This window comes from Rhinatrema bivittatum, chromosome 18 (assembly GCF_901001135.1).
Source record: "Rhinatrema bivittatum chromosome 18, aRhiBiv1.1, whole genome shotgun sequence".
In the NCBI taxonomy this organism is placed as follows: domain Eukaryota; kingdom Metazoa; phylum Chordata; class Amphibia; order Gymnophiona; family Rhinatrematidae; genus Rhinatrema; species Rhinatrema bivittatum.
The window spans coordinates 27,067,016-27,092,188 of NC_042632.1; the positions used below are offsets into that span (position 1 = coordinate 27,067,016).

The following is a 25,173-nucleotide window of genomic DNA, read 5'->3' on the forward strand; positions in this document are numbered from 1 at the left end:
TGGTCCTCCATTGGTTAGGCATTCCACAGTCAGACAACCGGTTGCAGGGGGAGGCAGGAACAGTAGCTAGGGGACATACGTGCAGCACCTGCCCTCCCCAAAGTTCATTGGTCAGACATTCCAGTCAGCCAATAGGCTGCAAGGGGAGGCAGGAACAGCAGCTAGGAGATTAAAAGCACTTCCTTCCTGCCTTCCATCACATCTCTGCAGGATGGAGCTCTCAGTTTATGATCTACAGGAGTGCAGGAGACAATATTGGCAGTACTCAAGCACCCACAGAGCTGACACCTATGAGAGCAATTCAAGGTATTTTGCATTAAAGAAAAAGTTTGAATTGGTTGAAATTTTTTTATTGTTTAAGCATATGTAAAAATATATAGAAGTACCTTTTCTTGAAGTTTTGTTTGAAAAGAAATACCGGTTGCAAGAGAACAAGGATCCTCTATCATATGGTTTATTGGTAATCTGTTCTTTTTAACATTTTCTTTTATTTACTTATTCCATTTTTCCTAGTAAAATAAAACTTGAAATTATTACTATAGAAATTGCTTATTGTAGAGGTTTCCTTTTGGAAGCAACAGCCCCTCACAGGACGTTTTCCTGACTTTTCTCCCTACTCCTGGGAGACAGACTGGATAGGTCAGTTTATTCATCCGCAGAACGGGTGGCAGGAAAGAGGGCTTCTCAGAGGTGCCCCCCTCATGGGAACATAGTGAATCCCTACCTACCATTACCCCTCCCCCCACCCTCAGCCAAGTCCACCATGAGGACATTTCCTGTACCAAAAATCACAGCCTAGATTGACTTGTTTTTTCAGGATAGATTACAATGGGTACAGTTGGGAGATAAGTTATTCTAAAATATTGAGTATTTACATGTCTCTGCATTGTCTCTGGGGATATTCAATTTATTTATTGAACCATTTGCAAAGATCGTTGGCTGAACAGACTGTAAATATACAATGTATGCTGACAACATTCAAATATATTGTACTGTAATTTAGGAAATAGTTGTCAAGAGAAATTTTGAGAAATTTAATACCTGTCAGGAGAAGTGGAGACTTGGCTGCCTGAAAAGAAGTTATATTTAAATCACCCTTAAAACTGACACAATATAGTTTCACAAACAGCCTCTAGTCCTTTACTGTAAGTACAAAATAAAGTCTTTATGCCAAATTGAGAGAGAGAATATTTCTGGGCCTTGCTCCCACCTCTCATATGACATTGCATGCTCAAATTGGTAAGGTAGTGAAGGCTTGTTTTTTCAAACTATGGAATATTCAAAATCTGCATCCATTCTTAGAAAGAAATGATTGAATTACTGTAATGCATACATTGATAACATCACATTTTCACTTCCATAATTCTAAATTGCCAGCTTATAGGTTAAATTTTCAAAATTGTACGAATGTAAAATCAGAAACATAAGTAGTATTTTGCAGGAGTCTAAAGTATACTCGGTGCTGGTGGAAGGGTGATGTCATCACCGCATCATGTGATCTCTCTCTCTCTCTCTCTCTCTCTCTCTCTCAGCTCGTGCAGAATGCACCTTCACTGCTCCATCCACATGCTCGCTCTCAGCCGCGTCCCTGCACCCACTTTTCCAGCCTCCTTCTTTTCAAAAATGCTGCCCTTGCATTGGATTACAGTGCCCCATCCACTGCTTGCACCCTAGGTGGCCGCCTAATAGACCCACAGGCCCTGTGTGTAGTAGCAGTGTTGCATGTAAATGTGAAAGGGGGGGTAGGACCAGTCATAGCGTGTTTTGAGGCAGGGTTCGGAAGTTTCCTCACATGTTATGTGCATTCATTATCAAGCTTGTTTGTGCATTTTATACCTGCTAATTAAATTGTGGAAGTGAAACTGCAATTGTTTTTTGTCTTCAGTTTTTGGTAGGAGGTCTGGGTTAAGTGGTAGGGGGTCTAGGTGAAGTGCTGGAGGTGTCAGTGAATTGACAATTGCTAGCATTTTCACAAGTATTTTCATAAGCAGAGTATATGCATTTTTTGTAAAATTAATGTCTCTCTATATAACTCTCAATTATTACATGCACATGTTACAATTATTATGCATGTAAAATATATGATGGTAACTTTAAAACAAGCTTGCATGCAGCCATATACACGCAATTACCAATTTATAAAATTCTGCTGTAAATTTAGACAACTGAGTTACACAGATTATTGAAAATTGCTCTCGTTAGATTACAGACAGTATAAAATACTTCTGCATGTTGGATTTCAGGACTTTAGGCTTATGATGTTTCTCGTGCTCTTAAGGCCCTTGCAGGGTCATTCTTTATTCTGCGATGGGCCATTATCACATGCATTGGGGCCTTATCACATGCGATAAAGCCCCACCGAATGCGATAATGGCCTCATCGCGGCAATGCCATGCTCATTAGGGGAAGGGGAGTAGTGTGGGGTTATGGCCCACTAGCACTTCTGGTGATAATGTTTTCCACATTATCACCAGCAGCACTGCGGAAAATAACACCACATTTTCCAGTGGTGCTATGGGGGCAATAGTATGTGGTGTGGCCGCACTGCAGCGGACGAAACCCCACCACTGCGATACGGCCGGCTGCCCACTATCGCCTCTGCCCCTTTTTTTTCCGTGACATCAGAATGATGAATCTAGGGGTCTATTGGTTACCAGTTAACCAAAGGATTGAATTCAAAATAATCCTTTTAGTTTTTCAGGCATCTTACCCCTCATTGCATTGTCTCCTGGTTATAGTGTGATATACCAAAGCTCTTTTAAAAATCTCAGACAAAGTTAGAATGGTAGATACCTCTAGGAAAGCCTCATTTTGTATAGGATCAGCCTGTTGTGATGCCATTCCACAGTAAGTAGATAAAGATGTCCTGACCTTTCAAAAGTTATTTAAAGCTTGGTTATTTGGAGATTTTTTTTTTAATGGTTTTCAAGAATACTGAATTTGTATATACTTAATTTTATTTTGCTTCTGATTTTGTTAAACAGATTTTATTAATTTTTCACAAAAGAAACAGATCATACAAACATATAGGGATGAGGGGGGGGGCAGTGTTCCTTCACACCCTCTCCCTCTACAAATTTATCCAACAATATGCCCCAGACCAACCCACAACAGAGTCCACCCAGCCCAACCTCCCTCCCCTCCCCCTCCCCCTCCCCCACCCCCCAGCACAGGCATATATATCTAGCAGCTGAACCCCAGGAGTGTATACTTAAAGACAATCAAAGACTCAAGCGAGCTAAATTTACATAGAAGCTCCTTGTTCTGTGCGGTAATGTTTGTAGATACGCTTGCCATGTGGCCAAGAATACTTTGCGTTTGAGTGTGAGGTCAACTTTTTCTACATAGAATTCCATGGTGCACAAATCAAGTAAGGCTACCTTAAACTGGGAAAAAGTAGGGGCCACGGGTGACAACCAATGTTGGAGGATCATGAGTTTAACCAGGAGTAAAGATTTTCGCACCCATGACCGAAGGTGGATATCTGGAAATGGAATACCACCCAAATCCTCAAAGAGCAAATGTTGTACTGCATAAGGGATCTGGACCTCTGTGACCTCCTGAATAAGGTGGTGGACCTGGTGCCAAAGGCTATGGATGGATGGGCATGACCAGAATAGATGACCCAGTGTGCCTTGTGCCGACATACATTGCAAACACTGCCCAGTCGGGGATATTTGCAATGTGGTGGCTCTCGCATGGGAGATATAGGCCCGCATTAGAAACTTTTGTTGAGTTTCACATAGGCCCACATTGGTGATGATGGACCGTAGGTGAGAGAGAGATTTAATATAAAAATCAGCAGGAAAAGAAATCTCTAGCTCTTGGCCCCAACCAATCGCAATGTTGTCCATGTTGAGAGCAGGAGAATTCCCTAGCTGTTTCTGATAGTAATAAGAGACCGAATGTCTGATTATTGCTTCTGATTTTATTGACTTTCTATATTTTAACTTTGTTGTATTTTAATATTTAATTGTAATCTTATGTGTATTATTTTTGTTTAATTCTGATTTTTGTACTTGCTCAATTTATTGTAGTCTTCTTGGGAGGGGTGGTTTAGAAATATGAAAATAGGTAAAATAAAAAAAATAAAATACTCCTTTTTCCACAGACAGAAAATCATAAAGAAAAGAAAGCTGAAAAGTCTCTGACCAGGTAGAAGTCTATGTACCACTGCTGTTAAATATAGATCTCTCTCTCTCTCTCTCTAGTCTGCAGTACAAAGACACAGTCTTACCGCTGATTGTTCAATAATACAGTAACTCTGTAACAATGAACAGAAAGATTAAATTGCAGTATCTCCTCTCACACAGTGACATTGTGAAAAGAAGCAGCAGCCCGTCCCACCTTGCTTTAATTTTCTCCTTCCTTTCCTTTCCAAATGTTTTAAAAACTTTTTCTTTGGCTCTATGAAAGAGTTTCAGAATCACAGCCCCCATCTGTCCGAAATCAAAAATAGAAATGAGGGAACAAAATGGTGACTACTGACAGTTACGTTTTGCTTTCAGGTTAAAAAAAAGTATGAGAAAGTGGTTGTCAGTCCATGCAACTGTTAGCTGGGATTGGCAAGTTGGAAAAAAAAATGCTTTGCCTTGATTGGCTCTCCTCCTTCATCCCCACTCTGATCTGTCTGGCTTGTCGTGCAGTGAAATAAAGTATAGGGGGTTTTTCCCTTAGATTTTAAAAGGGACTAAAAACAGATGCAAATTAAAATTTCAGTTATTTTCAGAGGCTCTGTCTATTTACTTTCTTTAGAACAAATAAAACCCCCAAATGGCCTTTTTCAGTTCAAATTATCTATTTGTTCTAAACAAATGCACGTCCCATTTGTGAGCACTAATGTTTCGAGAGTGTGAAGAAGGGTGTATACAAAAGAAGAACAGATGGTCCCCGCTGTCCATGACATCATAATTGAGGTCCTTCTCTTAAACTTCCACAAGGTAGCAAAGATTATATAACACTGCTGTGTATCAACTCCTGACAATTTCTAAACATTTAACTTTTCAGTTGACTTTGTTGCAGTTCATCTCTAGGTCATGGTCATCTTACAAAACCTATTGCTGTAGCTTATGTAACTTGAGTGAAGCAGATAATTGTTTTAACTTTTTGTGGAGAATATTGAATGCAATACAAGTATAAATTCTAGAACAGAGGTTCCAAAAGATTTTAGAATGAGGACCGCAATGAAACTCTGAAACGATTCAAAGGGCTGAGGAATTTACCGAGCAGACTGGGAGGGACCTGGGAAAGGCCCAATTGCCACTGCCATGCATAGCTTTTAAAATCCTCCCACCCCCCCCACCCCCCCCCCGTGCACAAATTGCGGGTTGCCCGCACAAACATGCGCAGATTTTAAAAATCCGGCGCACATGTGCGTACAGCCATCGGATTTTATAACATGCACGCGCCGGTGCGAGAATGTTATAAAATCACGTGCCCATGTGTGCATGCCGGGAACTCCATGCACATGGACACGCGTACGTGGCTCTTAAAATCGAAACCCTTAGCTTTCTTCTGCAAAAGGTGATAGAGGGCAGGGCTTGCAAACGCTGCTGGCTAGCGTGGGTTAACTTTGGACCAGGAAGTTGAGAAACTTTGGAGGCTTGAGACAATAATGCTAGATAATGACGCTGGCTTATGCAGGCTGGAACTATCAAATCTTCCATCATTCTCCACAGCACTTGGAACCATTGGCACATCCAACTCTTGAGCGCACAGTCTTACCTACTATCGTTTTTTAATAAACTCAATAAAGGAAAACCCTGTGTCCTTACTCCAATTTCTTCCCATGGTGACTAAAATCTTTCTACATGTAAAGTAAACAGGAACCTTACAGGCAGATTTTAAATCGCCCGCGCGCATAAAATACAAGGGTTACTCATGTGGCTGGGCCTCATGCGCGTCGCATGCATTTTAGAAGAGGACTGGCCACGCAAGTAACTCCTGTTATGTGCAGAAATGCTGGGTCAAAGAAAAGGGGCGGTCTGGGGGCAGGGGTCAGGGCTTGAGGCGCTGGTACAGTGGTCATTTGCCACTGTGTTAGGGAAGCGCACGCCGGCACTCTGCTGGCACGCAACTTGCTACTGCTCCTGTTGACGAGCAAAAGGTAAAATAAAATAACAAGGGTAGCTGGGATAGGGGTCGGGAAAGGGAGGTTAGGGTAGGGGGTAGGAAAGTTCCCTTCCAGGGAACTGGGGAAGGCCGCAATGCATCGCCACGTGAAAATTGCATTATTCCACACACACCCTTGCGCGCGCCGCCCTGGATTTTATAATATGCACATGCCGGTGCATGCATGTTATTAAATCGCACATCCATGTGTGCGCGCCGGGTAGCACCCACACATGGATGCATGTGTGTATGACTAAAAATCCATCCCTTAGGGGTAGATCTTTAAAAAATACGTGATCGCGAACTTTTGTTCGCGCACTAGGCGCGAACAAAAGTACACTGGATTTTATAAGGTACGTGTGTAGCTTATAAAATCCGGGGTCGGCGCGCGCGCAAGGGGGTGCACATTTGTGCAACCTGCACGCGCCGAGCCCAGCGCGCGCTGCCTGTTCCCTCCGAGGCCGCTCCGATTTCGGAGCGGCCTCGAAGGGAACTTTCCTTCGCCCTCCCCCCACCTTTCCCTCCCTTCCCCTACCTAACCCCCCCCCCCCCCCCTAACTTTGTCGGCAAAGTTACGCCTGCTGAAAGTTTCAGGTTAGTGCGTGCTAGCATTTTTTCAAAACATTTCCAAAATTTCAGAAAAAAGTTGCATTCATTTTTCGGTTCTCCCAAACCAAGACAAATTTGACAATTTTGTTGAAATTGTCTAATTCATGAAAAATGAATGCACATCCCTAATTAAATGTTTTTACTAGTCCTCTTGGTACAAGCAGAAGCTGTGCAGGTCTTGTTCCTTCCTCAGTCAGCTCAGGAATCCCCCCAGTATTCTAACCTGAAATTACTTATGTAAAGTTCAAGGGATTATTATTATGAATGAAGTCATTAAATAAAATAGTTCCTTGCCTCTTAGTTTTAAGTAACTGAGAACATATATTTAACAATTAACCAATCTGTTAGTGAGTAATGAAGCTAAAGAAAATTTTAATCCACCTTTTGTTTATCCTCACAAGGAAAAATATTTTAAACACGCTTTGGCTTTAAAATAGTAACACTACGCTGAATTTTCACTTTAAGAATTTTGAACAAGATTCCGTTGTCAAGGAGTCTCTATAGCAACGGCTTTCCTTGTTACAGTTGCTCTGATGTTTAAACCAATATAATTTGTTTTTTCTAAGTGGCAGAGACTGAATTTTTAAATAAAATTAAAATCTATAGTTTCCAAATAAAATATTACTTTTCCCAAAATAAATTTCTCAAATCCATTTTCTCATCATTCACAACAATACTATTGAAATCCTATTAAAAAAAAAAACAACCCTTCAGCACCCCCTTCAGTTCAATGTCTGAATTTAAAAATATGTCAGAACACTTTTAAAAGTAGCCAGAGCTTCTTTAAAACTCCTTAGATGTTTATTAATACAGGACAAATTTTTCCTATGAATCTGTATTTTTTTTTTATCTGGTCTCCAGAGCTACTATGTCGACATAGTGAGGGCAAAGGTAGCGCCGGAGCCATTTTGAATATTGGCAAATCGGCCCCAGTGCAGAAGGTCGCTCCTGGACCCCCGCTGGACTTTTGGAAAGTCTTGTGGGGGTCAGGAGGCCCCCCCAAGCTGGCCAAAAGTCCCTGGGGGTCCAGCGTGAGTCCGGGAGCGATCTCCTGCACTCTTGACGTCGGGTCACAGGAACCAAAATGGCGCCGGCGCAACCTTTGCCCTGTCATATGGTAAGGGCAAAGGGCCACCGGCGCCATTTCTCTTAACGCAGCCATGGCCAGAGAGTGGGAGATCGCGCCGGGACCTCCCCACTGGACCCCAGGTAATTTAAAACATTTTGGGGGGGGGGGGGTTCGGGAGGGTGGGGGTTTCTTTTAAAGGGTCGGGGTGGGTTTTAGGGTTGTTTTGGTGTGCCGGTTTTCCCGCCCTCCCCCCTCCCCGATTTACGATTTTTGACGATAAATCGGGGGAATTGTTATTGTATCGCGGCTCTAACGATTTTTGACGATTTAAAATATATCTGACGATTGTTTTAAATCGTCAAAAAACGATTCACATCCCTATTTGGTAGCACTTGTATACAGTATGGGGTAGATTTTAAAACCCTGGCACGAGTAACTTCCTGGCCGGGCCAATTTTCAAATGGGCCTGGCCATGTGCGTAAACCCCAGGACATGTGTAAGTGCCGGGTTTTTAACATGGGGTGGGCCAGGGGGGCGGGGTGGGCCAGTCTGGGGATGGGGTAGGATGGGGCTAGTGGCACCTGGCACAGCGGCCATTTGCCATTGTACCGAGGGATCGCGCGCTGGCAGGGTGCCAGCACATGCAACTTGCTCCTGCTCCTTAGCAGGAGCAAAAGGTAAAACAAAAAAATCTGGGGTAGTTAGGATAGGGATAGGGGGAGGGCAGTAAAGGGAAAGGGAGATTAGGGTAGTGGTTGGGAAGGAACGGACTGGGAGGTAATTGAGGAAGGCCCCGATGTGTTGCTGTGCATATTAGCGAATGTATACCCCTATTTGCACGCGCTGACCTGAAATTTTATAACATGCGTGCGCCAGTGCACGCATGTTATAAAATCATGCATCCATGTGTGCGCATTAGGTAGCACACACACATTGAGGTGCGCATGTAAGTTTTGAAAATCTACCCCAATGTGAGCAAACTGTGAGGCAATGCCCCTAGGGTTCCCTTATTTACCTATCAGGTCAGATGCCTGGTCCACCTTAAATGCCTTAAGGCGAGTATGCTCTACGGGTGGGGATCCTGCGGGGCAGGTGGGGCTCAGGGGGCATAAACAGAGACTAGGGAACAAGAGCTGGGATTCAGGTGGGGATAAACAGATCAGGCTTGAGGTCTCCAGGAGGAAGGCAGCTCCTGTAGTGTAACACTGTCCAAACATTGAGCTGGGAAGAAGCAGTACAAACTGTGAGTAGAGATAGAGTACACTGTGAAGATAAAGGCAATTTACTGTGGTGATTGAAGCTGTGAATAATGGTTATGTTTAAGAAAGGCTGAAGTAAGACTAGTTTTGTCTCCAGGCCATTGGGAATCTCCACTTGTTCCCACACAAACCTTCTCAAGAATGAAATTAATGTCAGATGAAATAAAAAATCACTGAAAATCATCAGTCATTTACAAATGACTGTCAGTAATTTTAGATCTCATCTGAGATTAAGGTAATTTCATTCTTGAGAAGGTTCGCTCACATTTATAAATGCTGTGAAAGATGGATAAAACTCATGGTGAAACATGGCATTGACCTTAGGAAGATTATTTGACTTGAACAAGTCTTTCAGGGCATATGACTGGCTTGTAATTTAACCAATTCAAGCTGGTAAGAAGGCAGGGATTCATCTATATCAACTTCAAATAGATTTTGAGAAAGGCAAACATCTTTGGCATAAAAACCCCACCTATGGGAAGGGCCACATAAATGACCCCCTTTCAGCTGTGTGATTGGCATGTGCATCACATCTACACAACTAAAGGGTCTCCCAGGGATGGGGAGGAGAGGCTGGAGCAGAAAAAAAAAAAAGAAAGTTAAAAATTATTATTATTATTGCAAGTAATATAAGCAAAATCAGTGCATGTGCATTTGTATTCTTATACTCTGTGGGAGACCGAAACCAGTCGCATTGTAGCAAAGCAGAATTTAGTAGCATAGCAGAAAAAGAGAAACAGATTTCTGTAGATTATGTACAAAAATGTTGCCGCCTGTGGTTGTACCCTTGAGGTTCTGTAGACCAGCACGATTCTCAGAGATGAATACATCTGAATCAACTACATGGATAGGAATTAGAAGTTATGTTATGTCACATTACTTTCATCAAGTACAAGTGAAAAAAAAAAGTCAAAGTTGTTAGATATGTTTTTTGCAGCTGGATAAACAAGTTATCCCTCATTTCTTCAATTCTTCAGGCAATTGTATTTGAAGAGAGGCTTCCGGAACAGAAGGCATTTATCTTCTCCGGGCACACCTCATCAGCAGCTGTAGCCTCGTCTCTATCCATAAAAGGTCTCCCACTGTCAGCAATCAGTTTAGCAACATAAAAAAACCGGCACGGAGAGATGACAGATTCCCCACCGATTTCTGCTTAAAAATTGGTTGCTGGGTTGATGGTCCACGTTTAACTCTTGCACTTTTGTCAGATCGTTCCTTTCCTTGCAGAATGTCATATTTTCCTTTGTGATGAGTTACGAAATGTCAGCAAACATTGTATGCCTTAAATACGGCCGCAGGGTCCTGGCAAATCAGAAAAATGGCCTTTTCCTGCATTGTACAGATCCCCTTCTCCTCCCCGATATCGTTTGACCACTCTTGGTTGAATACCCTGCTCTCCAAATGTACCTTCCTCTTCCTCCCCATCGTTAGACATGTTGCCATACATAATCTTACCCAAGGTCCCCCTCCCCCCCCCCCCCCATGAAAAGGAAATCCTAAAAATGAAATGCAGTGCAATTTGTAGAATGTAAAGGAGAAATATTAGAGAGGAAAACTGCTGTACGCATTACAGCGGCTTAATCTCCATGCCTCTCTCACATCATGTCCTTGTCGCACGGCAGTGAGGAGGTGAGCAGCAGAATGCACCGGGTTTTTATTTTACCACTGCTGCCCTAGCTCGTACGGGCCTGAGCACAAATGCAGCCTGACTCAACGTGCTTAGGCTGGCAGAGGTGCTCTTACAATAAACAGTAATTGTACTCTCATTAATTACTTTCAAAGAGAAATTCTTATTAGCAAAAAGAGTTTAATGTTTGAAAGAAGCTAATAATTGGGGGGGGGGGGGAGATGGGCTGGAGGTGAAAGGGGGGCACTCCTGCAGCTGGGCATGGGTGGGGTGACCGGGGCAGGGGTGACCGCCTACAGAAGAATGAATGCCTTCAAATGCTAAAAATAGTATTTATTTCTCCTGTCGGCATTCATCAGCAGCCCAGTATCTCCCCTCTCTGCCCCACACCCATGCCCAGTAATAGTATTCATCCCCCCATTCTCTTCTACCCATCCACCCAGGATTTTCCTCCCTCTTTCATCACCGTCCACTCAATTGCTCCTTAACTGGTTCCTCAGAGAAACCAAGTCACCACATTCCTGTCTCTCCTGACCTCGGCAACTGGGCATGGGACGCAGGACAGAATGGGAGATACCGGGCAGCAGAAAGAAAATTCTGTGAAAGCTTTAAATAATTTCTTTCTCCTGTTTGCGTTCGTCCCTGCCCCCATCACCCATGCCCAGCAAACTGGCACCCTCTTTCTCTTCAACTCGCTGTGCACAGCATTTGCCTCTCTTTTGCCACCTCCTCCCAGCTGCACTTTGTACCGGGTCCCAACTCACCACATTCACATTCCTCTGCCTGCTCCAGCTGCTGAGCATGGGTGGGAGGAGAGAGAGAAGCATTGGGCAGGATTGAGTAGCATCAGCAGAAATGGAAATCTTTGGCATTTTTCAGAATTTCTTTCTCTTGCTAGACTTCACCCCTGCACATGATCTCCCCTCTCTGTCCCATCACCCGTGCCCAGCAGCATTCCTCTCCTCTCCCAGACGGGGCTGATATTTTTTTACCATGCTGCTAATTTCAGTGGCTCTGAGGAGGCTCCTGCCCAGAATGATGAGGAGGTCCCCGGCTGCGGTGCTGAAAAGGTTCGGGGCAGCAGATGAGGCTCCTGGCCCACCGCTGCCAGTGGTGAAGGAGGATCAGGCTCCTGAAGCAGACGACAAACCCAGCAGAGAAAAGACGGGAACTGGGCTCCGCAAGGCTGTATTTAATCTGGGTCCCCACCCCCACACCACTGCGTTTTCATGATGTCACAGGTGAGCTGGCCTGGGGGGGGGAGGTGGGGGGAAGGGAAGATGAAAACGTGGACCACTCCAGAAAGCAAGACACAAAGAGGCTTCCCTAGAGTTCTTCTCATGTTCATGACAACACCCATGAGCCAGTCGGCCGGAGGTGGTGGAGAGGATGAGGAGGATTGTTAGCACAAAGCTGAAAGGAAGAAGCAGAAAAGCTGCCATGGGCTGCAGGTACTGTGTAACTTGATGAGGCTTGACAGGCCTTTAAAATCATGTCTGCATTTGAACCACGGGGATCCCTGCCCTAGAGTTCGTGGCATGTCTTATGTTTAATGATCCCCTTATTGTATCTATGATGGAGGGAAAAATACTATATATGCTTGTTTTATTGATTTGTGCCCAACTGTGGCTTTTCAGCCTCGAAGATCGATATTATCTCTGAAGTAAATTCCTGACTTTTAATGAGATTGGCATCCCTGAGGATAGAGTACAACAAAAGTCTAGCAAGATGGCATTACTAATTCAAATCCAATGCAGTTGGCACGGATTTTCTACGAGCTGCTTCATGCAGCGCATACGAGAGAATTGAGTGATTATGAAACATAAAACAACCTTCATTATCCGACATGTCAGCACAAAGCCCTTAACGGAATAAGAGGCTGATTCTGGCTTAAATATATATATATATAAAATAGCTCAGAGGTTCTCTTGCTACCAGTAGCTGGGTGAAGAAAACTGGAAAACGTGAACAATTAAAAAATAAACCTGTAGAAAGCAAAACAGTGAAACTTAAACAAATGGCCAAAAAAAATCATACATGAAGATTGTGGGTGCTAGTATTGGCCTTCCCTTCCTGCTCTCGTTTTCTCTAATCGTGCTTAATATTCAGGTCCACCTACTTTCCTGATTTAGTCTCGCTGCAAGAATTTCCTTACCACAGCTCTCTCATTTCATGTGAGAAATCTAATAGGAAACTTGTTTCCCATGCAATCATGTTTTCAGTGTATTTAAACCTAAAATATATGTGAGACATGCATTCTTGTAATCACCTTGAAACACACGCAGACAGAATGCGGACAATGGATTCTGTTCTTTGGATGAAGGGGGAGAAACGCCACGGGTAAAAGTAGTTCTGGAGAGCTCCCTCTCTTAATAAAGGTCAATGAGATGCCGTGCTATTTAAAGCACATCAAGTCCGCTCCTAATGTGATAGTTTGGGTATGGCTAGCAGTCACAGTTTATATAAGATGTCAGCAATGGAAGAGAGATTGGTTTCTTAAACCACACCCATGAATGATAGGAAGGACTATTTTCAACACTATACATAGAGATAGATTGGGATTTCCTCTGGGAAATCGGCTGTCTGAATATCACCCTCACTCAATTTGGCTGGAAGTATGTGAGGGGCTCCCAAATGGACATCTCTAGAGCCTGCATTATATGTATTTCAAATTGTGTTTCTACCTGAGGCAAAAGCACTGGCAGCTCCTGGCAGCACAAAGGGAGGTCGGGCCATTTTGAGGAATGGCAGCCACCAGCCCAGGAGAGGGAGGTTGCTCCCGGACCCCCCTCCTCTCAACTACACTACCAGGGCTATTGGTAAGTACTGGGGGGGTGGAAGGGTAGGCAAGCGTGTTCAGTTGTGTGGAAGGGGGTGGTTATTATGTTAAAATGGAAGGACTGGGGTGGGTTCATGTTTTTTTTGTTTTAATAATGAAAAACAAATAAACAAAAAAAATCCTGGGGTGGACCCAAAATGGCCTATCCCAAATTGAAAAAAAAACCCATAACATTTTTTGGGGCTACTACCCCTACTTGTTAGAGTAATTTTCAAAGGACAATGTAAATGTGAATATAACATACTATTATAGCAATTTTCAAAATCTCATTTACCCCTTTGAAAATTGCTGCAATATATGCTATTGAATTCTCATCAGGTGTTACTCACGCTAAGTGCAACTTAACAATGAGTAAATGGACTTTTTGAAATTGCTACAATAGTATATTACATTTATAATTACCTTTTCCTTCAAAAATGACCTCCATAACTTCCAATTTTACATGCTGAAACTTTCAGAAAATTAACCCCTATCTCTCTGATTCCTTGATACACACGAAAAATCTGAACCAGTGGGTTTACTGGTCATATCTAATAGATACAAAATGGGCCTCCGTGGACAATTAGCTGCCCCAGGGATGACTGCATGTGTATTCTTCAGTTGTCTTCTTCCTGGCATTTCTGGCAATAGCGAGGGACTGCTGGTCATTGCCAATGAGACATCATTCCATAAAATGATACTACAGCGCAGAAGAGAACCAGCAAAAGTGGTCATGCCTGGCACTGCAATTATAGAAAACATTACTAGTGGGATTTATGTTCTTTACCATGAAGCTATTTTAAAAAAAAACTTCTGATGTTTTTTTGCATTCCCCAGACATGACATATCCTGTATTTACGGAAATAGTCACAGCTTTACATTTTTCTGGATGCATTCCTTAAAAAAAAAACACAAAAAAATAAATAAATAAATCAACACAACTGAAATGATGACATGGAATAAAATGTTCTTCCTTCTCAGGAGTCACAAAGGACATTAGAACCTGATATTTATTTATTTATCTGAAATATTTCATTTCTCGCCACCCCAAGAAAGTGTCCACAATTAAAAAAAAAAAAAAAAAAATTGAAATCCCCTGTAAAAAGGGTAAGGATTCTAACACCGCACAGCTCACAAAATTAAATTCAGTGACCTTTGCACTTAATCCTTGCTGCCATCTAATGCTTATTTCAGCTGCATCTCTCTGACCTCCAAGGATTGCACAATGTGCTGACATCCACTCTAAATTAAGGATACTTAAGAAATGAATGAATAATAATATTCATTCATAAATTGTTACTTCTAGAGCCGTTCCTAGCTTCGGAGGGGAGGGGGAGGGGTCTCAATGGCAAAAACGTCTTAAACTAAATTGCTTTCACTTTATATGAACTTGCTTTTTCTCAAAGTATATGGGTAGTTACAATAAGGCCATACCAGACAATTTGTTCATTTAGTGAAAAATGAGGTATCTGAAACGGTTACACCTGTAGCTAATGCGTCATGCTCATATGTATGTTTATGGTTCCTGAAAATGTATGTTTCAAGGTGGAATGAGCCAGTCATGGAAGCCCTGGTAAATAGCGCATAATCCCAGGTTAATGAATAGACCCCTGCGTTCCTTATGGAGGTGATTTTCACTAAGCCGGTTCGTTGCAAGGTATGTGGCTACTTTTAGCGAACCTTTGGGTCCATTGTCAATGTCAGCTACTGTCTTGCCACTGCCAGCAAAAGTTAGCCGCACTGCTGAATATACTTGACTATCTTAAAATTAGCTGGATAATGTTATCTAGCTTACTTTAGGGCTGGTCTATGGCATGACCAGAATTAGCCAAATAAGTTATTCAATAGCCGGGTGCAGGAAAAAAAATTCATTTTCATTTCATTTTCAGGAGGTGGTTTCCCCTCCCCCCCCCCCCCCCCCCCATGAATTTGGTTGGTGGAATGTTTCATTTGTTTTATTTGTGTGAAAGAAAGAATCAAACATTTTAAAAATAAGTAAATAAATAGAAAACAGATTTTTTAAAAAGCCCAAAATGGGGGTCTCCCCCCCCCCCCCCAAAAAAAAAAAATTGGTCAGGAACCCACCCAGCAGAAACTTACCCAGTCCAATGGGGATCTGCTGGCGAAGCCAAGGCCGTGGTAGGTTTCTGCAAATTCAGACTTGGCAAGGCTAACACAATGGCCTAGGCCTCAGCTTAGGCCAGAGCACAGGGCTAGCTAGGACTGATGCCATGGACCTGCCAGAAGTCTGAGTCCTGACCCTGGGGCCGCGACCCAAACCAATACCTGACATCGAGTCTTCTGTCCAGACCCAGGCCTGACGCTGGGGCCTAGCCTGGAGGCCGTCCCAAAGCCTGGGCCTCAGCCTGGGGTCAGGCTCAGGATCAAAGCCCAGACCGCAGAGCAGGTCTGAAATGTCTGACATGCTCTTCTTTAACTGATGCCATCCACTGGGGCGAATGCACCAGAGTTAACTCTGGTGCATTCGCCCCAGCAGACGGTGCCATTTTAATGTATAGCATTGCCGTACATCAAAATGAACCCATCTGCTGTAGTGAATGCACTGGAGTTAATTAACTCTGGCGCAACCACAGTGGACAGAGTTAGTACGGGGTACTAGACTCTTGTCCCTATGTTTTGGCATGTGCTGTTCAGTTTTCTTTGCCTACTAGCCCTCCTGAAATATTGCCAAACTGATAAGGAAAGCCACTGCATGTGTTAGGTCCACTTTGAAATGGTGGAAGTCTTGTTGTTTATTCACTACCTTTAACTGCCATTTTGTCAGCCATTCTCCCTCATATATGAAATAACTTGCTCTGCACTTTCTCTAAATCCAATATATTATGCGGGACACCCAGAATAGCATAAATCATGTAAAATAAAAGCAATCATATATAATAAAGAAACACTACTATAATAAGAATGTGTGTTCCCCAAAAGCTAAAAATGTACTTGTATGCAATGCATAAGGTCTGTAAAACGTATATCCAGATTATACTGTGTTTTTAAACTAAGTCTGGGTAGTGGCCAGGTGTTTTCAATCTCAGCAGTAGTAGAGCTACTTGGTTCTCACTGAACACCAAATTTAAGTCCCTAACTACCAGCTGGCTTTAAGAGGTATTCTTATCCTTTTAATTAGGTCTTGTCTCCATCTTGTATTCTGTACTTCTCTGTGTGTGACCTTGATGTTTCCAGCTTACTTCTTATCAGACTAGGAGAAGAGAGGGCAAGTACATTTTTTTTCAGTGAACTCAGGCAGGAAACTGCATATTATAACCATGAAGCACTGTTTTTCTCTCTCATAAGGGACTAAATTAACCCTTTACATCACACCAAGATGCTTTGCAAAATCTATCCCTTACTACCAGGCACAATAAATTATATCCAGCTAAGTTACACAACTGGATAAGTCTAAATATCAGGAACCATGTGTTTTCTGCACACAATGTTTATGAATTCATTTATGGTCCAAGCTCATGTTTTGATGATAACTTTCAAAGAACTCCACAGAGTCACATAGTTGCATGTATATGGACATGCAGAGACCTACCTTAGCAGGATACAGTCTGCACACATCTGGTCCAGGCAGATTATAAAACCCTTTGATGTCTACCCCCAACATAGGCGCATATGTTTCAGTACGCACAAATATCGACAATGCATTAAAAGCGTGTACCTTTTTCTACCCTGTTTTATAAATATGTTTGTGTATATTTTATGTGAGAAAAGAAATATAACTTGTTTGCATAAAATCCTGATTTACATGTGGAAGTAGGTATATTTTTAAATATATGTGCATACTTGAAATACCCAGTTTCCCAAGCAATCCTCATGAACCAGGCTTAGCTGTGAACCCCTTGAAGTCCACAGAAGGAATCAAGAGGAAAAAAGTATGTTTATTTATCTTTCCCTTTGTAAATACCAAGCTCACATTAACATCAGTATAGCATTATGTATTAATAGTGAGCTTTTATTGAGTGTGGACAAACTAGCATAGAAAATGAGCATACCATGCTATTTAGTTTGAACCTGGTATCCCCAAATTTGCATATAATGCTTCTATATTTGCATGTGTGAGTATGCAAGCTTTAGCATGCATAAACACACTAAGATGGTAACTCTCAAAGCGATGCACTGATGCACATTGACGTGTATGTGTTGATGCCCGCCCAGGGATGCGGTGATTTGATAACTTGTGCACGTTATAAAATAGCCTGAACGCACACACATGTATTTCTAATTTTAAGTGGGTATGTGCCTACTGCCTAGGTGCATAAATCTTGTTTCTGCCTCGAAAGTCAGGTTATTTTAAAACCATTGCGTGTCCACGCCATGACCAGTTTTACCAGTTTGCCCACCAGTTCACCCAGTGTTGAGCTAGGTCCTCCAGATCCCTCTGGTTTAATATCCTGCACGCCCTCCAGTTATCCCAGACTCTTTAAGCCCCCTCCAAAATGACAGGGGATTTTTTTTTTTTGTAATTTTACAACTTACATTTCCTCCGTAGCAGAAGTAATCCTACACAGAAGTGGCCCTGGGTGCGCATGCCAGGGTGCATAAGTATTTACATTCACATCTCTTAGCCATGCCCTGAAATGCCCATACCATGCCCCCTTTTTCAAATCAATTAAGATGTGTGCGCAGTGGGAGATACATTTATTTATTTATTTATTTATTTAGATAGTTTTATATACCGACAACCGTTCACACATCGTGTTGGTTTACATGTAACTTACAAACCAAAGTAAATATAGGCAGTGCCTTTACAAAGAACATTAGAAGATTTACCCCAAGATACATGCACATCTAGATGGGTGCGCGTGAGTCCGACTTGTGCACACATCTCCCAATTTTGGTACATGCTGGGCTTTTAAGATTCATCTTCAACCCTTTAATGGGTATGTTAATACCTTCCTGCATAGCATGTTATTTTAAGCATCTCATAATGTATACTAAGTGTAACAGTAAGGTTAGTAGAGGCTATCTGTGGTGTGGGGAAAACTATATGGAGGTCTAATATGCTCTCTTGCATTAACAATCTGTCAGATTCACGCTCTGAATGTAGTAACAATAGACCACGACTGATGTGTGCAATATATGGATGTCTGCAATGTAGCAAAGTCAAGTGTGCTTAAGGTATAGATGTTGATTCATCCACATACAGAGCATTGCTTTCTTGCCTGCCCCAAGTTCTGGAAGGCAGCTGACATAGTAGTAGTCCCACAGGTCAGATGGCCTTCCAAAATGCCTTGTATTCATGCTGTCTCTGCCACCATGCATAGATGGCCCAAAGAGCATGAAAGCTGCCTGAAATAAGTAAGAGGCAGAAAGAATGGAGCATTTTGTATTTCATATTGCCTCTGGCCAGAATTAACTTCTTTGCTGCCACTTTCCTTCCCAAGTAGCCAGTTGCAGTAAATTGTAGGGATTCTCAGCGTTATACAGAGAGAGAGAGTAAAAGCACCTCATATTCAGAAAATACGACATCACTTCAGTGAAGGAGATGTCACAAGGCTCACAGTCTGACCCCCAGATGGAATGTTGGATTAGTGAGGTCAAGAAATTATTCCCTCTGATCAAAGTCCACAGAAGGGAAGGGAAATGAATCTCCCCTCCCCATGGCCAAGGGACTGGGAGATTGAAGGTAGCTCAATGAGATGGGCAGGCAACAAGAGACAGGAAGGTTGTATGGTGTCCTCCCTGATAGCAGCCATGGAGGAGAAACACACGGAGAGTAGCACAGCAGCCGAGTGAATGTGAAAGCCATGCCTTGATGCTGAGGAGCCAAGTGTGGTGGAAGCCACAGCAAACTCTCTAGAGAAAGAGAGAGTTTATAGAGCTGGCTGCGAGCCCAAGCAGGGCTGAGACACAGAGAGATCGTTTTGTCTCATGAGGAATGAGGAGGATGAGCTTTGGGAACCATGAATGGATTAGCAACCGGGTTGATGCGGACCATGAAAATATGTAGGCAGCTGTGTAATTGCCATGAGCTATGATAGCTTCTTTTCCACAGAAATAAAACAAGAGCCTTGATAATGTGTTTTAGGCCTCTGATTCCAATGTAAGAAAGAACTGGCCCCCAGCTTCTGAAGGTCATGAAAAGTACCCAGAGTGTGCATGTGGAGTGGCTGGAGTTTGGACGGATTAGTACATAGAGACAACTATTGTGTGGCGTGCGGTAGTTGAACAGAACAGCAGGAACACAGTAGGAATGTTGCCAGTATTGAATGGATTGTTCTACTTTATATGGAGAATGGCCTGCAGTTTGTGAATAGGAAGGATCCTGCAGCAAGAAACTATTAGAAGCACAAGAGGTGTTCTGACAGAGGAATACTTTTCAAGAAGTGTGGATGTCACTTTAACAGGTTTCAGAAAGGACAACAACAGGGCCCTGTATCAGGTAAGATGTAATTCTGTATTATCCTGCAGAAAATTCCATTTTTCTCTAATGCGGGCTCCTAAACATTATTCATCTTGATATTGTCTCTGGCCAGAATTAACCTCTTTGCTGCCACTTCCCTTCCCAAGTTGCCAGTTGCAGTAAATTGTAGGGATTATCGTTATACAGAGAGAGAGAGAGCACCTCATATTCAGTAAATACTGCATAATTTCAGTGAAAGAAATGTCACAAGGCTCCACAGTCTGACCCCCAGATGGAATACAGTGGAGATAATACACGTATGAAGCTCTACAGGGCACATACCGCAAAAATGAAGTCCCTTGGTTTTTATACCTTGGGTAGCACTGTCTTCCCTTCTGATTACCCCTTTTTTACTTCGTTATTTTGGTATATTTCCAGCATCTCACCTCTAGTGTAGGAAGAGCTCTGATTATCCTCCAGAGTGGGCAGTAGGTAGAGATTTCACGTTCATGTTGGCCCCCAGATCTTGAAGGGATTCCAACCTATCCCACCCCTCCCCCTCCCCCCGATTTATGACATATGCGGCGTGCTGCTCAGTAACATCGATGGGGGAATTTTGTTCAATATCACACTATTTCTCAGGCATGCAGGCTATTTTCCTTTCTCAGCATGTAGCTGCCGTAATCCCATAATTTCAGCCTTTTCAGTATCAATTATATACCTCCAAATTAATTAGTAGTCCTTGCACTTTTTTCTCCCCTTGTGCCTGACATTCATGCAGGCTACTTCCAGCTCTAATCATTGTGATATCATCTGCAATGTGCTCTGGGTGGTCAAAGGCGCTGGAAACCTGAGATTCCTGCCTCCTGCCACCGTTTCATTGTTCTTTCAGTGTTAATATTTTAGTCAAGAGGCCTCAGAAAATTATCAGCGTATTCGAGAGCTTGAAGAAGAATGTTTATTGCTTTCCCTTGCAGTTAGTGGAGCTTCTGCCAAGCTGATAATACAGACTAGCATAGTATGACTTTAGAATCAAATTATTTTGCCTTGACACGGCTACAGAAAGTTTCAATGTGCTGTGTGATCCCAGGCTGGATTTCCAGTATTATCCATTTCATCAATAAAATACTTGTATGTGAAGTAAAAGGTTGTGAAGCTTGCCAACAGAATGGATATTGCGCCATGAACATTTCAATCCAGCCTTCGTTGCTTCACAGGGATTTCTCCCATTTATTTTTTAGGTGATTTCAAAAAAAAGCTAAATGACCTTTTCTTAGCAGAGGAGGAACAGCAACCAGAAAAGATGAGTTTGAATGCCGTCCAGTCCAAACAGCCTGTAGGAGTCCTGTCACGTACGCTTTTAAAGTGTTCGGATTTTGCACCATCTAGCATGGGCTTTTGGGGATAACAAGGAACAAAAAGAAAAGAAAAGAGGAAGACTGTCTGAATCTCTATTTGTAAACTTCAGAGCCCGCGACTCCATTAGAGAGCAGGGCGCAATGTGGGTGGGGAAGACAAGGCGAGCAGGAAGACAGGGAAGGGAGGAGACGGGTGGTGCCTGGATAGAAAAGGGGAAGCACAGCATGTGTGACCCCCTTTTTTGGCCAGGCATGCCGGATGGGTTTTGTTCCCACCCACCCTCCCACTACATTTAGCTAGAGTAGGTTTAGGAACCTGTCGCAGCCCTTGGCGTTGCGCGTGGTGACCAGAAAAGCAACACCCCCGCATTTTAGGTTACGTAAGGCGCAGCCCGGGGGCCAGCAGCCATGGACCACTGGAGCAGACGGCTCCGACTGGGCCAGCAGCCCAACAAGGACCATCAACGCTTCGACGGCCAAGAGGGGTAAGGGAGAGGAGGAGTACTGAGGCACTCGGGCCAAACGACCCTGACTTCTACGGTCGGGTCACCGGCAATGACGCTGTGGCTTCCACGGCCAGAGGGTCAGCGGCAGCTACCCGGCTTCTACGGCCGGGGGATGTGCATGTGCCTCAGGGGAATTATGTGGTTATCACTTGTTAGCGGGGGAGCGCTGGTCACTAACAGTTAATTTGTTCTTGTTAATGTTTTTACAGTGTTGTTTGTTATGCTAATGTTGCTTGTTATATTTATTTATTGCTTGTTACTGTTATGCATATGGGCTGCGGCCATTAATTTATCCATACAATAAACTACTGTTATCGAATATTCAGCTGCGTGAGTCTTTGGGTTCCAGGAGGGATGGAGGGTTTAGACGTAGTCTTTCCACTGCCCGCATTGTGAATTATTACCTTTTCAATGCATGGATGTCCCATGCTGTTTCTATATACGTTTCATGACTCTAGACAGCGTAATACATAAATGAGTTAGCAACTGTATTTACCAAGCATGAAATCCATCTTTTTTTTTTTTTTTTTAACATCGAGGGATGGGACAATTTCCAAGCTTGCCTGCATTGCTGCAAATTCAGTGAGTCGTTTTTTTTTTTTTACCCGCCGCCTTTGCCTTGGTGATCGAAGTGAAAATGCACGTGGAATCTCATTGGTCAGATCGCCGCCTGGATGGCATCGTCGGCAAACATTTGCAGCTTTTTTTTTTTTCCCCCATGCACACTTTTCCCATGAAAAAGAAAGCATGTAGATTTGAAAATTCAATCTGCATGTGCCAATCCCCCTCCTCTCGCCGAAACCCATCTCTTCGAATGCCTCCTCGGATGCGATTAAAAGCGTGCATGTTATTGAACCCTGGCCATTCCCTTACTTGGGTGAGCAATATTCAAACAACTCTTTTACCCAGGTAAAGAGGGATTTGCTCACCTAAATGGCTTTTAATAACTGCTCTCCGAAAGCAGACTACTAATGATGCCCAAAATATTCAACTGGTTCTGTCTTTATTACTGCACGATGACACCAGCAACAATTCCAGAGACTATAATATAGCACCATTTTCTATATATTAAAATTTATTTGGAAAAATAATAAATCCTGCTGTTAAGATGAATAGTCAAATTCTACTTTGGTTTAAAAGATTATTTACCAACTTCCTTTCTTCAGAAACTTCTCTGATATTCAAAATCAATTTAACTTATCAATCACCCAGTTTTGCATCAGACTTTTTATACTAAACTCAAAACAGTCTCTGACACTGGAACATTCTGTCTGCCATGATCTTACTTCTTAGAGATATTTTCACTTGTACTGAAATGGAATAAGTTCAGGAACACTGCGTTCTTCCTTGTGCATAACTTTTATTCTCTTCCAAAACTTTACAGAAGAGAAGACTAACCCCTGACGAATTTACTGTCATGAGCCATTCAACAAAGCCATAAAACACGGAAAACCTTTTCCTCCATTTTGCTGCCTCTTCTGAGCTCAGTTCGAAAATATATTCCTCCTCCTTCCCTGCCTCCCAACGTGCGCAAACCCAGACCCACACACTTCCTTTGCTTGCATCGCTCACAATGTCAGCCCAAATGATTCTATCACTTGTATGAATGCTGCTAGTGTGGCAGATCTTAGCACAGAATATCATAAACACTCCTCTCAGCACTTGAAAAATCGGAGGGTCAATTTTTTTGCACAAAGTGGATTGTTTGTAAATGGGAGCACCCTCGGAGAAAGAGAAAAAGTAATAGCAAAAGATGATCACCAGGACCATCTGGTCCGCTCATTTTCATACATCACATGAAGCACACCTAAAGTTTGTGGTACAGCTTGTCTAAAGTAGCCTCGTCATAAAGCATCATATTTAAACAGGAAAAGTCTCAGAAAACCTTGGAACAAGGTTGACAAAAATCTAGATTGGTTTGGGTCAGGTGATGGTATTAGTCCACACAGTTATCATACCATTTGTTGAATTGCACTTAGGTTAAGGATAAAGTTAGGTATAGGACAATTTCTGCAACAACTCTGGGCCCTGCAAATTTTGAATGGGCAAGGTGAGTTGGAATTAATTCCAGTCAGATACAAAATGGTAGTGGATGTTTGCTGTAACTCAAATGTTCTAAACTGTTATTGATTCTATCCCAACTGTAGTTTTGATCAAAGAAAAGTCAGATTAATTAGACTCAGAAGTCAGCAATGCTACAGTTTTGACTTGATATATGACCCAGCTTGATCCAGCGAGAGTGGATCATGAGCCAACTATTCATCAGATATCATATCTGACCGCCAAAAGTCACAGTTAAGATAGCGGGAGTGTTTAGGCTGTGAGAAATCATACTGTCTGTCTCTTTCTTTCCTGGTCAGAGTGGAAAATCTAAGTAAACTCATCAGAAAGCCAAACCTATCCAGAAAATGCAGATCTTGAGGCAAGCCAGGGTAGATCTAGCTCAGGAAAACAAACCAAACTGGAGTCCAGCCTGTCTAATTCAGACCTGCATCTAAAGAAGTTAATGGCAACTTCAACCAGAGAGCAACCAATCAGTTCTTTGTCATTTGAACAAGATCTGTCAGTGCTGGTTTTAACCCTCTCACTGCATCTTTGGACTCGTAGTCTTGATTTTTCTCAGAAAAATTGGAGGTATGATGCCATGCTAAGGGATACAACTAGCACTGCTTCAGCCTCTCTCTCTCTTTCTCTCTCTAACATAAAATGGAGTTAGCTGACAGCCCTAACCGAAACCAACCACAAACAAATTTATTTTTTGAGATCTTTAAATATATTGAGGCCATTATGTAATAACAGAAAACAGATAACCTATCTGGCTAAAGTTATCTAGATAAGTTATCTGGGCTATTCAGAGGAAAAATGCTGCATATGTTGTCTAGCACTATAGAAATGTTAAGTAGTAGTAGTAGTAGCAGTAGTTGAATATTCCCAATTAAAGTTATCCAGTTAATGGTAGCTGAGTAACTTTAAACCTAACCGGATACTTTTTGAATATCACCAATAACATGAAGAGGTGTGGACCTGCTGTCTTTCCCCAGGCCTCCCTCCCACAAATGCAATTCACGCACACAGAAAACTGGGCTAATCAAGGCCACGGTTTAGTAACACCTCAAAAACAATCTGAGCCCAAACATTACAATTCACCATAAACTGATTATTACCCTTGATTCCCTTCCCTAACCTTATGGTGTCAAGCTTAGGGACTGCTCACTGTAACCCAGCAGCAGCCAACAGCCAACCCCAGCTTCTGAAGTGGCAACAATGAATCTCCCCACCTCCACCCCCCCCCCCCCCAAATAATCCCTTACCCCACCTCATCCCAACAAGATAAGAACCACCAGATGGCCGACTCCCCGCTGAACCGTCCCTTCCTTGAGTTAGCAATTCCTCTCCCCCCCCCCCCCACTCCAAAACACTTAGTACATGAGACAGGAGAATGCTCATAACAAAGT

General features: G+C 42.8%; 1 long non-coding RNA gene across 2 annotated transcripts in view; it reads left to right on the top strand.

Moving 5' to 3' along the window:
• The first annotated feature begins 216 nt into the window (after positions 1-216).
• LOC115079919 overlaps positions 217-25,173 on the top strand; it is a 67,665-nt gene continuing 42,708 nt past the window's right edge. Inside the window, exon 1 of one of the 2 annotated variants that reach the window (XR_003853443.1) lies at positions 217-306. This is a non-coding gene — a long non-coding RNA (uncharacterized LOC115079919). Of the gene's footprint in view, positions 307-13,201; positions 13,495-25,173 lie in introns of those variants that run through there. The other variant, XR_003853442.1, reaches the window with a different exon arrangement.